The 18,055-nt window shown below is 40.3% G+C and overlaps 1 protein-coding gene across 1 annotated transcript in view; it reads right to left on the bottom strand.

Moving 5' to 3' along the window:
* The window catches only part of arvcfb (ARVCF delta catenin family member b), a 275,952-nt gene that overhangs the window by 197,132 nt on the left and 60,765 nt on the right, over window positions 1-18,055 (bottom strand). Inside the window, exon 2 of the mRNA XM_079687092.1 lies at window positions 11,206-11,287. The gene's annotated coding sequence lies outside the window, so the exon portion shown is untranslated. The remainder of the gene's footprint in view (window positions 1-11,205; window positions 11,288-18,055) is intronic.

Raw genomic sequence — 18,055 nt, 5'->3', positions numbered from 1 at the left:
GTAGCTACCAGAGTGAATTCATATCAAGTGAAGGCTCAACAAAAAGGCAGCAGACTTTGTGTGATGACATCTAAAAGACATCCGTTTTCAAATGTATTCGTTTGGGATTCACTCAAATATTCTTACAAAAGTATCAAAGTGATATTTCTGGAAACTCACTCAGAAAGACAAACACACAAACAAGTTCAACTCACCCTTCTCCACAACTCACCTTCACCAGCTTCCCATCATGCAACTGGGATTTGGAGTTTTATGGAGCACCTTTACATTCATTACTAGTCACTGTTAGTCTGTTTCATAATTGTGTTAAAAGTGTTTGGTCACTATATTTGAAATGACTAGGTTAGCTACGTTAGCTAGCTAGCTTACAGCAGATTTACAATAATATCGGAAAGAATCATGTGATCTCATTGTTAAAATAAGCCAATAAAACGTCAATTTTAGGTGAGTTAAACAAGTACTCTGTTCCCAGCTGTGTGTGTCACTTCTTAGTTTCCCCGTGTCCGTTGTGTTTTGAGCGTCTTGCAGCGCTTTTGTGTTTGCAACGTTTTGTCTATACAGCCCATGTTTCATCAAGTTCATAAATGTTTTCTGAACGCTTCACATGTGTTGTCAAGTTGGTTACGATTTTTTGTAATTTGCATGTCTTTGGACACATTTGCGTTTTGATATTCTCATCATTTTTAAAATGGCAGTTCGTTTCTCCCAATGGAAATGTTTTGGGCTGTTGTAGCTCAAAACCAGTCGGCTGCCCTATTTCAGCCATCTAAAAAAAACAGCCACACACCAATTTAAAGTCATGCAGTTTCACATGGAAATAAAGACAGACATTCCTCTATCATTGTCTCACACATTGTCTTTAGCAACAAGAGCAGAATGTGGGTGCATTGCTTTGAACTGAACATAAGAAGAAGGAGTGTCACGTAAACAACCTCAAACTTTGGAGGCGACCTGCTGTTCCCCTTAATGAAGAAACACTATGTGTTAATATAAAACTTTATTGCATGCTTGACGCAGCCCAAAGTGCTTTACAGAGTATGAAAAACAAAATAACAATAAAAAATATAGGAACATAATTAAAATATGTAAAAATAATAAAACATGAACTGTGATACTACTAAAAGCGATGAGCCAAATTAAAAAGATAGGTCTTTAATTTACTTCCGATTGAGGAGTCCGTTCTAAGATCAAACGGGAGAATGTTCCACAGTTTGGGGTGATATAAAAACAGAAAGCAACCTCTCCAGTTTTCTTGTAATGCACTCTAGGTACTTTAAAAGTGAAACGTTGGGAGGATCTAAGTGTCTTTGCTGGTTGATAAAATGAGAGACAGTCACTTAAATATGTTGGGGCAAGGTTATGAAAAGCCTTTTAAATCATTAATGATTAATTAATGATGCACTGAGATCTAAAACACTACCTCCCAATTCTATCTCCTCCTGTCCTCCATAGGTAGTGGGTGTGTACGTTCCCCATCAGGGAGGCGAGAGGCATGAAGGACGGCCAGCCGCACACAACACACAACACACAGCACACAATACACAACACACAATACACAACACACAACACACAACACACAGGAGATCCCCAGATTAGTCACGCTCTGTGCTTCTGTGCTGCATCCAAATACAGTCTCGCAACACACAGCAAGGACCACACTGCACTACCTGCCTTCACACACACACACACACACACACACACACACACACACACACACACACACACACACACACACACACACACACACAGGAAATAAACAGTGAGCCTTGCCACAGCGAGTGGTAGCAGCATATAATTTCAAATAACATAGCAACAAACATGCACAGTGTGAAGCCTGAAGTACACGGAAGCGTGAGGGAAGTATCAGCGGAGCGGCACGCAAATGTATTTCTCCTTTAACAGGATTTCTTTATACCAGTTCATAGAGTGGTGCAGTGATGATGCTATTCGTAGGTAGACCTGGAAGTTAGTATTGCAAGGGCTCCCTCGACAAAAAGCAATGGGTATTTTAAATGGGATTTTAGTATATTGCAGAAAATAAGATCTGCGGAAAACACACGTTTTAATAATGCTTCCACGTTAAAATCTGAAAAAGTGATTTTAATTAGTTGCAGTAATGTCAACACAGAAGGTAAAGTTTATTCCATCTAAATGTGTTTTTGGTATTTCTCAAATCGTACAAAAAATAACCTGTTGCAAAAAGAAAATCCTCCTTCGACTCGAAAGGAGGCAGTTGAGGTGGTTCGGGCAACGAGTTAGGATGCCACCTGGGCGCCTACCTAGGGAGGTGTTCCAGGCACGTCCAGCTGGGAGGAGACCGAGGGGTAGACCTAGGACAAGGTGGAGGGATTATATCTCTTCGCTGGCCTGGGAGCGCCTTGGGATGCCCCAGTCAGAGCTGGTTGATGTGGCCAGGGAAAAGAAAGTTTGGGGCTCTCTGCTGGAACTGCTACCTCCGCGACCCGACCACGGATAAGCGGGAGAAGATGGATGGATGGATGGATGAATGACAGATTGACAATTGATTTACAGTCGAAGGTGTCCTGTCAAGAGTTTTAAAAATATCTCATGTATACAGTAATAGCGGTCTACAATGGATAATGGTCTATTTCTAAATGATTTCTAACTCGTGCAATGCCAAAAAAACGTCCCAAATTGGGATCAATCCAGTTTATTTAATCTGATTCAATGCAACATGCTTTTATGGCCACATAGGGATTTTTGGGGGCAAGTCTGCCGTAAGCCTTACCTCCATGCTCTGAACCCCACCACATCCATGTCTGCAGCCTTTGCAAATATGAGCTTTGCAGCAGCCACACCTCCAGCTCCACTCTCATTTTATTTCAGAGGTCAAACATGCAATCTTCTCGGAAGGCTCACAACCTCTTTCACACTGCGAGTGCTTCAGCCGCAGATGAAATGCTGGAATGGCGTGTTTCGAGGCACACTCATTACCGCAGTGAATGAAGCCAGAGAAGAACGTGAAGGCTCTATCATTACAAACTGTAATTTCCTAAAAAGATTGCAAATTCCACTGCGGACTGGAGCTAACTGCACCGCGGCAAACCCATTTCACCCTCTGTCCAAACCAATTCACGGTGCCAGAGCCAGGCATTAAAGAAAAAAGCTCCTCTCACTCGGTGTGCATTAACTTATTAAAGTCGTTCTACCCTGGCCCATTAATATGCCCTCGGTGCTTAAAATGATAAACAGTGGCCCCTCAGACTCATTCTGACACGGAATAAATCAAAATGAGTGATAAACAATATCTGAACACTTCTTTACGCGGAGAGACTGGATGACAAGAAATCAGTTCAAAGCGACATGGCCTGAATTGCACTTGGTAGCAATTAGTTTGTGGAATTGATGTTAGAAAATGGACTGTGAAGAAGGCAGGTAGCAGACTAGAGCGCGTGTATCTGCGCTATTAAAAAAATACAAGAATGAATTGTCTTGTATCTTGATCATTTGGAAAACAGGTCATTGCAGATCAGTGGGCTGTGAGCCAGCAGTGTCTCTTCTTTTAAATGAAACAGAAACCCAACTCCTCAAAGGTGTCCGATAGAGAGTGAGAAACAGAGGGAATGAGAGTTTTAGTGAGAAATCTCAAAGTTGGTAGATATGAGCTTTGTGGCCCTTAGAGACAGTCTTTGAGACTCCTGACTTATTAAAAGTTCTCTGCAAAATGTACCACCACCGTCAGGAAAAGTACTTTAGAAACGTTTCAGAACAATTTTCATTTCCATTCGGCTGAAGAGCAGACAGAGCCGAGCTAATGTATAATGAACGCCATTTGCTGAACACTTTTATCCAAAATAGACTAAGCAGGTGTGACCTTAGTGGGAAATGAAAGTCTACATGGCTTTGTTAATGGGTACACTTTGTGCTCTGCAGGTATAACGGGATGAAATGTAGCCCAGACACCCAGACAATGGTGTGATATGACCATAAGAAGAGGATTTTGTCCGTTTTAAAGCCTTGAGTGTGTGTGTGATAGTTACCGTATTAGTCATCTTGGAAGTAAACCTAACCAAATCAAATTGTATTTATACAGCCCAATGTTCCACTTGTCACTTGTGGCCGTAATTGACTAAAGAACAACTAGTGATGAGACAATAAACTAATCAGTAAATTGTTTACTTTGGTTAAAAACCAAGTGAGAATTAGAGTCATATTCTCATAGACTTCTATACATTCAGACTACTTTTTGTAAATGTCACTCTCTGTTGGTCATTTAAAATAATGTGTTGTGTCTCGTCAAATGTGTTGGTTATGTTTAAGTATTATGTCTGTCATGTTCATGTTTATTTAGGTTCTTCATCTCTAGTCAGTCTCTGGCTGTTTCTCAATCTCGAGGATACTGGCTTCCAAGCCAATATTTCAAGGATGCTACGTCACCAAGTGGCACAGCAGAAACCGTTCCAATGTTCAGCATACTTGGAATTACACAGAGGCCGCGTCCTTTGTTTGGGGGAAATTTCGAGACTGCACATGGGTAGACTTTGCGTCCTTAAAATCCCCACAATGCTTTGCGCACGGACCAATTTCAAAAACTCTTGCGGAGAATGGCTGAACCGACGCAGCTCACATTTAAATGTAAGTATGTAGTGGCGTAGAACATGTGTTGGTAAATATGTTACTTTGTTACATTTGTTTGTTATCACCAAAAATGTGTTCCGTGAAAGTATTGCAATTTATTTTCGGTACTGTTTATGTTGAAACCGTTAGAGAGAGTGGCACATTTGTTAGCCTGTTCCATTCTTCTTAGTTTTCCGAAGCCGTGGCTTGGAAGTATACTTGCTTCGTTTCTGAAGGAAGTGACTTGGAAGTACGCGACTACCAAGCCAGCATCCTTGCGATTGAGAAACGGCCACTGTGTTTATTGTCATGTCTCGTTTTCCATTTCCTGTTTTATTTTGTACTTACCTCTTGTCTGTCTTTTCAGGCCCTGTTTCTTCCTCCCCTTGTGTGTGTTTTTCCCGCCATCATCAGTGTTTGCCCCGCCACTGATTGTTTCCACCTGTTCCCACTCACCTCATGTTTAAATAGTCCTGTCTCTCCCCTGTCCTGTGTCAGTTCCTCTCGTTTGTTTCCCCGAATGGTCGTGCCAAGCCTCAGCTCAGAAAGGATCGCTTTCACTCATGTCAGGTTTTGTTTCTTTTGTTAATTTTGTAGGCTTAAGTTTTTCTTAAGTTCTCTTTTTGTTATACCTAGTTTTTTCCTCCTTGTCAGCGCCTTTTGTTATTTCCAGTACCTACTCTGTTAAAAGGGATTACCTAATCTGTGAAATTAAAATTACATTTTTAAAAGACTTTGTCTCTGGGTCGTGCATTTGGGTCCATCAGTTTGTGTCGAGGTTCTGACATAATGTACGTTTTAAGGCATTTCTGCATTGACTTTGGAGCCTGAGTATGACAGGATAGGCAATTATTAAACTGTGCAGCCATAACTATTACATTTACACAGGATGGATTACATAATAGTCTCTATGTTTGAGTCCATGATACTCACATTGTTGTTATCCTATAGTTTGATCTTGAACTACATGCAACCTGAGAAGAGTTAAATGGCTGAGTTTAGGTCTGGAGAGGTTATATGAGTCCACACAAAGCATGCAGGCCCAGTGACAGCCAACCATAATTGGCCCCTTGCCAGTAGATTAATATGCATTTCCACTCTTTTAAAAATGGCCTTTCTTATGGAGGCTCCAGAGAGTTAATTAAACCGATGCCATTTCGGAGGGCTAAGGATTCAGGGATAAACTGACTTTGACTTAAGAGGCGGGGCACATGGATGGATAACTGCACTGTCCTTATGTCGGAGCACTTAACCTCCCCTGACCTGCGTTTACTTGGTGAGAACCTGTTGTTCCCTGAAGCTGAGCAGGTGAACTAAAGGCTCATGTGAGTGATATGTTTAACTAAAGAGCTGCTGCTGAAGCTCTTCTGAGAATCACTGAACACGGAATTCAAAACAATAAATATCAATGAGTGTGTGTGTGTGTGTGTGTGTGTGTGTGTGTGTGTGTGTGTGTGTGTGTGTGTGTGTGTGTGTGTGTGTGTGTGTGTGTGTGTGTGTGTGTGTGTGTGTGTGTGTGTGTGTGTGTGTGTGTGTGTGTGTGTGTGTGTGTGTGTGTGTGTTTATAAGTCTGGGAGAGAGGATTGGGTTTATTGAATTTTTGTGTGTCTGTATTATTGTTATTATTTTTAGCTTACATAATGTATTCTGTATGTTTTGTAAGTAATTGCTGTTGGCTAATTTTTATTTTTCTTATGTACTTTTAGATATTATTAAAAAAAGAGAAACACATTTTTTTTTTGTTGTACATGCTGTGTATTAATCTCAATAGAAATGGAATAATAAATATATATATATCAATGGGTCAGATACCAAGACATGTAACATGACACAAGGAGCACTAGATTGTTATTTATTAGGGATGCACAATCAGCAGTTTTTCAAAAATAAATACCGTATGAGGTGATACTGTGACGCTGATCTTGTATGTAAGATATATAAATGATCTCGCGAACATGACGCCCGTAAACAAGATGGCGCCTCGGATGTTAACAACTGGATGTCGTAAAAACCAAGCTGTCTCTGCAGCCTGACGCTCCATTTGACACGATTTTCATATTTTTGGAGTAATTATACAGTTTTTGACGAACAGAAATATTGTTTTCCGGCATCGTTTTAACATTCTACGGGGGGAAATTCTGCATTTAGATATGAATGATATCGGCTCTTCATCGTTATCTGCCGAAGAATGCCTTAAAATTCAATATGAGCATCAGTCAGAAATGTAACTTTCCTCAGATATGACATGGACAGTTAAACATATTTTTAACCTAAGCTGAAGAAAGTGCGTGCATTCATAACAGCATTGTGTTTTATGTGCCAGCGGGCAATCACATAAAAGTAGACGTAAACGATGTTAATATCACAACAGGGGGAACTTGATGTTCATTGCGATTACGTATTGTATATGATGCAGTCATATTCAAATAGGTCACACTCTGCAATCACAACCTTATTTGTTTGTGCAAAGTAATGTTGTATCATGATAACTCTCAGGAGGTTTGCAGAAGGGAAAACAGAATAGTTTTGATACAGAAATGTACACATGCTCTAATTCACAACAAGCCGTGGAATGACTGGCGGGATAACAGCAGGGTGTTGAAGGACTAATTGATTGAATGTCCGTTATTTGACCTCCTTTGAAGCCGATTAACGCTCGGTGCACAAAAAGGCCAATTATTCTCTACTTGATGAATCATAAAATAACGATTTCTAAGGCTTTGAAGAGGTGGGAAATGAAATTAGAGTTCATAAACAAACTAACAACGAATGTGGTTTAGCTCATCACTTCAAAAAGCACACAGGCAGTGAGGCATCACATGATAGGGAGGAATCACCCAGTGTTTTTCCCAGGAGTCCTACATCTCCGATGAAAAGTAGAGGCACTGACCGGGGGAGAATCATCGCCCGAAGGAGGTGGTGGAGTTGTGTTAATCTACTGTGCCATTGCTTTCAATAACTGCATATCAGGTGATGGACGGCTCCCTCAAGAAGGGCCAGCGCAGTAACCAGAGGTGGGAAGTATAGTGCAGTACAAATACTTTGTTACTGTACTTAAGTACATCTTTCTGGTATCAGTACTTTACTCCACTACTTTTTACTTTGTGTTCAACATCTAAGAAGTAGAAAGTACAGGTATTTGGGTTCAAAATATAAGAAGTCAAACACCTGTACTTTCTACTTCTCACATATTGAACACAAATACCTGTACTTTCTACTTCTTACATGTTGAACACAAATACCTGTACTTTCTACTTCTTACATGTTGAACCCAAATACCTGTACTTTCTACTTCTTACATGTTGAACCCAAATACCTGTACTTTCTACTTCTCACATATTGAACCCAAATACCTGTACTTTCTCCTTCTCACATATTGAACCCAAATACCTGTACTTTCTACTTCTTACATGTTGAACCCAAATACCTGTACTTTCTACTTCTTACATGTTGAACCCAAATACCTGTACTTTCTACTTCTCACATATTGAACCCAAATACCTGTACTTTCTCCTTCTCACATATTGAACCCAAATACCTGTACTTTCTACTTCTTACATGTTGAACCCAAATACCTGTACTTTCTACTTCTTACATGTTGAACCCAAATACCTGTACTTTCTACTTCTCACATATTGAACCCAAATACCTGAACTTTCTACTTCTTACATGTTGAACACAAATACCTGTACTTTCTACTTCTTACATGTTGAACACAAATACCTGTACTTTCTACTTCTCACATGTTGAACACAAATACCTGTACTTTCTACTTCTTACATGTTGAACCCAAATACCTGAACTTTCTACTTCTCACATGTTGAACTCAAATACCTGTACTTTCTACTTCTCACATTTTCCAAACAGGCTGGTTCCTTTAGTCTGAATGTGTGTTTGGTGGCGTGATCATTATTAGTTAGAGTCATTATGTGCCTATTGATTTGAACACGATCCGTGTATCCATCATTTCCTGGTCTTCTCTAAAGAAGAGGGACCAATGAAAACGTTGTCATGTTGCCGTTGTTCAGCATGGAAACATTCATTAGCTAACAATGACATTATTGTTCTATTAATATAAAGGGAGGTCAGGTACTCTTTAGAACAGCTGCTACAGTAGTTATGGGTACTTTTCAAAGCCTCTTTACTTTGACTTGAGTAAAGAAGTTTAGTCAGTACTTCTACTTTTACCAGAGTATTTTTAAACACGATTATATGTGCTGCTACTTGAGTAAAGGATGTGTGTACTTTTGCCCTCTCTGGCAGTAACTCAGTCCCATCAAACAAACAGTACACGACGGAGACAGAAACAACACCTGACCAGAATCCACTTGTCCGACGCCAATGGCCGCTTTAAGCTGCCAGAAACCAGATAAATCTCAGGAGCAGAAAAGGAACAGCATAATGTAGAGAGCGTTCCTGTAAATCAGCGGCTAAAGAGAGTCCGCTTGTCAAAGTGACCAAAGAAAACGCTGACCATTTGCTGAACTGCTTTTTTCTTCTTTTTTTCCCGAGAGCAGAGCTTGCACAAATAGGTTCAACCTCAGTTTACAGCTCCCGGGCAACATCACGGCCTGAGTTGTAGTCAGGTGGCAGAAAAACGTAACCTCTTTGAAAGAAAAACATCATGACTTTGGAAGACAAGAGCAACCCAGGAATGATCTCGAGACACACAGCAGTTACCTTTAAAGTCTCCCAAAAATCGATATGACAGTGGGTATTGTCACCATTACTTTTATGCTTTTCATTTGATGTTTTCTTGTGGATGTAAAAGCAATAATAAAATGTATTTATATCGCACTTTTCACACAACACGTGCAGCTCTAAGTGCTTTACAAAACGACACATCACAAGTTAAAGACAAACAACAAGAAATTCCCCTCAGATTATTTGGTAAGAAGTTTAAAAAGGTACATGCAGCAAATTATAAAACGGACAAATCAAATCAAGCAATCTGATTGGTTCTTAGCCGTGATATACTGAGCGTATACCACGGGTAGAATTGTAAGTTACTTTTCACAACAAGTCAGTATCCCTCCGCGTCTGAGAAAAACAGTATACCGTTGGGCTGAAAAGCAAACTGCCTGCAGGTTGTCGACCCTCCGCTTCGCGTCGGGCCGAACCACGCCCCTTAGCTGTGATATAATGAGCATATACCACGGCCTTTCGTGAGCTATTGCTTAAATATAACATTTGATCAGGTCAATAGACACAAGGAGGTCAAATGTATGATAATACAAATAAAATAAATAATGGTTTCTCTCTGACGGATAAGACACAAGACAACTGAGTCGATGCAACAATATAGAATATAATATAAAGTGGAGACGTAGCTTATTCCCTTCATTCTCAATGTCAAACAAAGTACTCAAGCTACTCGTATCCAGTGTTTGGAAATGAGCCTGTTAATTGAACAAACTGTTGGACTTACTGTAATAAAACCAGAAACCAAAGTCATCTTTTCCTCAGTCGTAAGGTTTATGAGCCCATCATTAAAACACATGTCCTGTCTCACTAGATAGTGTGCTGTGTTTTGCAGACATGTTATGTTTATTAAATAGATGCTGGCCAATACATGGTTGTGACAGTAGCTGCACCTGATATATTAACCCACTGGTGAAAGGTCATAATAACCTGTTTAACCCTTAGATGCCCTTAGAGTGACTGGACCCACACTCTTCCATAAGTGGGTCAAAAAGGACCCGTATTAGAATAATGTGTTTTTATGCCATTTTTGTCATGTTGGTTAAGAAAAACCACTTGTATAATATTTAGTATTATATTTTGGTTCACACTAGAAATATCTTCTATTTAATTTTTCACTATTTATAATTTTAGGGAAAAAAATTAGATTTTGAAAAAAAAACGAAATTCCATAGAAAATGCATGCGGGTAATTTTTACCCACTTATGGAAGCTTGGGGCAGTAATACGAAAACTGCAATTTCTTAAAATTTAAATAAAAAATGTGAATGGCATGATATCCAAAATGTGTTTTTGGAGGATTAGCTGGAATATGAAATGATAAAAAAAATGTAATTACAAAGATACTTCAAAAATACCACCTCACCGGGTCAAAAAGACCCACTTATGGAATCTCTGGGTAGTAATATGAAAACCACAATTTCTTAAAATTTAAATAAAAAATGTGAATGGCATGATATCCAAAACATGTATTTGAGGATTAGCTGGAATATGAAATGATAAAAAAAATGTAATTACAAAGATACTTCAAGAATACCACCTCACCGGGTCAAAAAGACCCACTTATGGAAGCTCTGGGTAGTAATACGAAAAACCACAATTTCTTAAAATTTAAATAAAACATTTGAATGGCATGATATCCAAAACATGTTTTTTGAGGATCAGCTGGAATATGAAATAATAAAAAAAATGTAATTACAAAGATACTTCAAGAATACCACCTCACCGGGTCAAAAAGACCCACTTATGGAAGCTCTGGGTAGTAATACGAAAACTGCAATTTCTTAAAATTTAAATTAAAAATTTGAATGGCATGATATCCAAAACATGTTTTTTGAGGATTAGCTGGAATATGAAATGATAAAAAAAAAACTCACCAGGTCCAAAAAGACCCACTTATGCATCTAAGGGAAGAGGAAGTACTTACGTTTGGTTGAAGAGAAAAACCCATACAAGAATCAGGACAGGCTGACATGTATCACAGCAGAGCCACACTGGAGAAGCTTCACCTGAAAATAAGAGAAATATAATCAAAGCTTATATTCATGTTTATGACCACAAATACATGTTTGATATTTTAGGAAATACGCTTATTTCTTTCTATGTTTCTTGAGAGTTACATGAGATGATGTATCATCTACCACCTACCTATGAGAACCAGGAACTGTCGGCATAATAACAAAATTAAGTCCAATCAAAATCTATTGTTGTGGTTTCCTCTGAAAGCTTTTTCATTTGTTAGTTAACATTTCTGGCGGACGGCATTTTTCTCTTGAAAGACAGCCATTTAAAAAAGTGGTGACATGTCCTTAGTGTCCCCTTTGTGAATGAAAGCTATGTGAGCAGAGAAGCTAATACAGTTTGTGAAAGGCCAAAATCAAAAGCACTCCAGAGACGCTACATTTTGGAGATCTTAAAGCAAAATGAGCTGAGATATGTCAGTGTCCCTGAGAGCTTGGCACACGTCAACTAAACAAAACACTGGCACACACTTTAATCACAATCAAATGGAGAAACCCTCATCAATGTAAGGTGTAATATTGTTCACAATTAAACAAGGTTCGGACATTCAGCATATTTGGGCGGTGGTGGCGAAGTCGATAGGGACTTGGCTTGGCAACTGGAAGGTCACCAGTTCAAGTCCCGGCAAGACCAAGTGCTACTGAGGTGTCCCTGAGCAAGGCACCGTTCCCTACACTGCTTCCCGGGCGCCGTTCAAAATGGCAGCACACTGCTCCTAACACTAGGATGGGTCAAATGCAGAGAAACAATTTCCCCACGGGGATTAATAAAGTATATCAAAATCAAAAAAATAAATCATCAGTAGGTGAGCAAGGAATATCTACAATCACACTTTGAGATATATTTCAACCATTAGGGGGCGTGTGGCGCAGTGGGTTGTGCGTTGGTGTTTGGATCAGGGGGTCACAGGTTCAAACCCCACTGCAGTCAGCATGTCGTTGTGTCCCTGAGACACTTCACCCCAAATTGCTCCTGTGGGGATTGTCCACAGTATTGAGTATGTAATTCGCTTTGGATAAAAGCGTCTAACAATTGACATGTAATGTAATTTAGACCGGGGATGGGCAAATGGCCCAAGTAACATGTACAAATGGCGTGTGTGTGTTCCAAGTGAATCTGTGGTCCCCTGGTGGCCAGTATATAAATGATGTGGCCCCCACCACCATCCAAGTTGCCCACCCCTGATTTAGACCATCAAACTGTGTACAGTTCAATCTCTCCATGTCATGAATATCTTTAATGATCTCAGTCCAAAGACCTAAGGAGATTCGGCCTGTAACCAATTACGAGTAATAGCTTTTTTTGCCGCTACAGTAAATATTTTCAAAAGGTATTACTCCCCGTCATTTCTTCTGGAAGGTCACCCAAGTAGAGAACTACAAAAGAGAAAGGGATCTGTAACTCTAGAATATGCTGCATGTTTCTCCAAATATCATCCCAACATAGTTGTATCTTTGGACAAGACCAAAAAGTGTGGCGGTGACACCACTTCTCCAACATGCACTTTCCAACGGTGTCAGAAATGATTTCATTTTGGGTGTTAAATTCACGCCAATAGAACATCTTGTGGAGGAACTTGTTAAACACATGTTTTAAATATGCTTGTTTTTAAGACTTCAAATGAAGAAGGCACTTGCAAATGAGAAGGTAGTACTACTGTCCGGCAGTGGCTCAGTCAGTAGGGGCTTGGACTGTGAGCTGTAGGGTCGCCGGTTCAAGTCCCCGACCAGACCTAAAATATGGGGTGTGGACTGCTACTTGGAGAGGTCCCAATTCACCTCCTTCCCTGCCGTGGTGCCCTTGACCAAGGCACCGGACACCCCCCTTCCCCCACACTCCCATTGCTCCTGGTACTAGACTCCTGGTAGGATGGGTTAAAAGCAGAGAACACATGTCACTGTGTGCTGTGTGCTCTGCATGTGTGACCATTAAAGAGGGTTTCGTCCCTCCCATTCTCTACATGTAAACCATGTTTCATTTTTAATTAAGATTTCTATAAATGTTCTCTTTCTAAATAACATGACATGTTACTAGTTAGACAATTTTATCCAAAGCGACTTACATACTCAATACTGTGGACAAACCCCACGGGAGCAATTTGGGGTGAGGTGTCTCAGGGTCACAACGACATGCTGACTGCAGTGGGGTTTGAACCTGTGACCCCCCGATCCGAACTCCAACGCACAACCCACTGCGCCACACACGTACTTGACAGACCAAGAAGAAGATCTTGAGTAGATAATGATGCAAATTGATAACCCTTTTGACAGGTTGTTTAGATAAACTAGGGTTGTTTTTCTTAACACTGCATGTATTGCTGGGGCCGTATCTTTTTTATTTGCTTTTAGTTGCAGCGTGCGCTGAGTTTAAAGCCTCGGTAAAAATAGATGTTGATCCAGAAAACTGTGACAGCGAGTCACTGTGCTATCTTCTAATTTAGGTCCTGGCTCTGCAACTTTTACAAGCTCATATAAAATAATCATACATTTTCTGGTGCACTGCAGAGAAAGAAAAAAGCACACCCCAAAAAACAAATTCTAGATAATATTTTGAACCTGTCTTGTTGAAAAAGTGACGACATTTACAATTCCTTGGAGGGGAAACTGACAGCGTCCTCATTCACCGATGTGTTGCTCATTCTGAAGGATCTTTTATGTGACACCATTATAACTGAGGCGTTATCAAAGAGGGGGGGGGTTCAATGCTTTATGAGAAGAACAAAAACATTAGAATTAAACTTCCTTTTCAAGAGCCCCGAGGGGGAGATTAGTGAGAAACAACAACAGCATCTTACAACCTGGATCCAACACTCATTGGTCTGAGTCATGATTTATGAGCGCTCCACAGGAGCTTCTGTCGGTGTGAGACTCTGGGCATCACTCTGAAAATAGAGGCTAGAAATTGGAGCTGAGATCACATTACAGCATTGTTGGGCTTCTATAAAAGCACAGGACATGTAGCTCAGCGGTGTTTAATGATGGGGAAGGTTTCTCTTGGTTGTTGCTTATAGAAGAGTGTGTGATACTCGTGTTTCCCTGCCCTGGAATCACTCCTCAGATACAAAGGAACAGCTTGCCATCGGTCCTCTTATCATTCATAACCACAGGAGTTTTGTAGTGATTTTAATGAGTAAAAAACGACATCCACACAAGTCTAGACTTAAGAGAAGCATGGAAAACAGGATCTGTTTTTTACTGACTTGAAGTGGTCATCCAACCCCCACCCCCCCCCACCCCCCCACTACTGTCTACTTTCTCCCACTCTCACTTAGCACAGATAGGCAGCTTCCAGAAATAGAAAGCAGGCGAGTGGCTTTTACTGGGAATATGATCGATTAAAAAGCAATTTGCTCCCCGGCTGAGGCCCTGCTCTCTTAAATGACAGCCCCCCCACGGTCTCTGTGTGTGTGTGTGTGTGTGTGTGTGTGTGTGTGTGTGTGTGTGTGTGTTGGCTGCTGAAAATGGAGCTCAGAGGGGTTTGATGAGCCACTCTGAGCTCCATTTTCAGCAGCCAGCGCACGCACACACACACACACACACACACACACACACACACACACACACACACACACACACACACACACACACACACACACACACACACACACACACACACACACACACACACACACACACACACACACACACACACACACACACACACACACACACACACACACACACACACACACACACACACACACACACACACACACACACACACACACACAATAGGCAATAGTGCAATTACAGTGCTCTTCAGACACACATGCTACCATTTCCTTTATAAAATCATATGTTTTGGTTTATGATGATGTTTCTCAGCATGGTCTTCAGTATGGGAACCCTAAATAAACACACTTTGTTATTTTACTTATTTAGGGTTGCAGATAAAGGCAACGACTAATGATTATTTTCGTTACAGATTAACCTGCTGATTAGTTTCTTCATTCATTGATTGAAATGATTTTTTTTTTTTTTTAAATCCCAAATGTATAATATGATATAAGCTGTTTTGATTTTATGGTTGTTTTTCTTACTTTTGATGTTCTTTAACTGTGTTTATGTATGCTCCATCTACACCAAGACAAATTCTTCGTATGTGTTAACCTACTTGGCAATAAACCTGTTTCTGAATCCGAAACAAGGCAAAAGCAGGAACATCTTAATTTGCATGAACAAAGAACGATTTTCAATTGGCTTCAGTAGTCAGGCCTCACTGGACCCACACTTACCGCCAAAATAATAGTGCAAAATACACAATTTAGACTCAACGATAACATGAAAACATGTCTTGTAGAATCATATGTTTTAGTTTTCCATCACTTTTGTCAGCATGGTCTTCAGGATGAGAAACTTGTGTTGTGTATTTCATTATTTATCGTAAAACAAAATAAAGGGAATAGAATAAGTAGTTAAAAAGAGTAAAATAAATTATCCATTTAAAAAAATATATATATCTCAAGAACCCTTCGACTATAATTGTCCAAGTTGAAAAATAAAATTCATATTCTGAATATGATTTGCATTCACATTCAATGACAACATCCCCGTCAAGTGACTTTAATGAATATCTTCCCGCTGCGCATGTTGTGAAAGAAACTGTTCATAGCTGTAGCTGAGAAACACTTGTTATTTAGAAATGTCATATCAAGATCTTCAGCGGGGTTCAACTGCAAAAGCAATTTAGTGAAAATGCTGAAAACGACTTAAAGTGCCAGAGAATACGTTCTATATTTATCATGCAACCAGAGAAGGCTGTGTACAAAAACATACAATCAGTGAGAGGGCATTTTTTATGGGAAAGGGAAAACCCCACAACGCAAAACAGGGCCTCTCTATACTTTGGTAAGGCTTAATGAAAGACAGCAAATACTCAAACTGATACAGAATGGGTCACATCCTTCATCTTCAACATTCACTGCATTGATTTCCCCACATGCTCCGTCCAAACCTGCCTCATGTCTAACTTTCAGAAACACTTCCCCTGATAACCCTGCCTGTCTGCAGCTTCAGACCTCTCTCCAGACTCAGAGGCTGGAGGTTAAGTGTTCCTGACAGATGACGTAACGTGGAAGTCTTTTGCAGGGAGATCTGGCTTCTTTATCAATGACGGTCACACACACACACACACACACACACACACACACACACACACACACACACACACACACACACACACACACACACACACACACACACACACACACACACACACACACACACACACACACACACACACACACACACACACACACACACACACACACACACACACACACACACACACACACACACACACACACACACACACACACACACACACACACACACACACACACACACACACACACACACACACACACACACACACCGGAGGGAGGGGGTAAACAGATGTGATTGTATCCAGAAGGCTCAGGTTCCCATGCACAGTGTTAGAGAGCTACTGATTAAATCTGCATTGTAACTTTGTTTATTTTTGCTGTAATATAAGAGGTTAAGTGTCAGCTTTTATTTTAGCTTAAACTTAACTTAGCTGGCATTCTTTAATACGGCTTTCACCGTTTTTTTATGATGATAAGACAGATTTAAGAGACTGAAATCCAATTTGTTATCTTGCTTTCGGCACGTAACCGAAGAAGCCAGGGTCTCCTATCATGCAAAATGCACTTTTTGATGTCCTTTAAACATAAATATGTGTCCCCGGTGCATCAGAAAACAAAACCGTCTCTCTTTCCCTCCGTACCCACATCTCTAAAAACGGGGGAACAACGGAGCTGATCTAGATTTGCTGCGGTCATGACGTAATATCGGAAATGTGAAAAATCATTTTTTGTTAAAAGCTACGGACCCAGAATCAGCACTTCTCTAACAGGGCTGAAATAGAGGGATATGAGGCATGGCTAGAATGTGTGATCTGTTTAGTATTTTGAGCAAAACACTTCATAGACATGTGTTTTTAATACATCTGAGACCTATAATATATGCCTACAAATGGTACAATAGGGGACCTTAAAGTTTGAATAGTTTGCCAGAACTTTATTGCATCATTTATCTAAAGGCTAACGGACCTTTGCTGCCCAGAAACACTTAATCCAATGTATGTTGACACTGACTCGGTGACCTTGCATGGTTGATCAGAGGTCCCGAGATTACTGCTAATGGGATAAAGGGATCAGGGGGGTTTGGGGGTGGAGGTGGGGGGTCTTACTGGATTTCCGCTGAGGAGTAACAACCATATTTTAAACCCTTTGTGTGGAGACAAAATAACCAACAAAGTCCTGTTCCTTCGTCTTTTCAGTGTCTGTTTGACTGGTGTTCTTATGAATGGTAAATACTAAAGCTCACCTTGATAGAAACGATTCCCCACACAACAAAAAATCAGCCGAGGCATAATGGAAACGAATAAAAAGTGCCTCAAAGGCTGGATTCAATGGGTTTGAAGTGTCTGCCGTGATTCGCTTCGGTGTAGAAATGACTCTCCGTAGACTCCAATCTCCAAACTATTGAAGACATTTAATAAAAATGGCTGCCTACTTTTGACTCCATGACCTATTGTCTCCTGCTCCCTCCTCACGCATTAAATATTCATTCTGGGTGTAGAGATTAATAAGAAGCCTAATGCTGCTGTTGCAGAAAACCCATTCTTTTTTTCTGTTCTCAATTTGAAGAGGCACTGTTATGCTTTTTGGAGTTTTCCCTTTCCTATAGTGTGTTATATAGATTTGTGTGCATGTAAATACGCAATCACAAAAT

The sequence above is a fragment of the Notothenia rossii genome (assembly GCF_949606895.1).
Source record: "Notothenia rossii genome assembly, chromosome: 6".
In the NCBI taxonomy this organism is placed as follows: Eukaryota; Metazoa; Chordata; class Actinopteri; order Perciformes; family Nototheniidae; genus Notothenia; species Notothenia rossii.
Note: the sequence above shows the minus strand (reverse complement) of the source record. Positions and strands in the feature narration are given on the sequence as shown.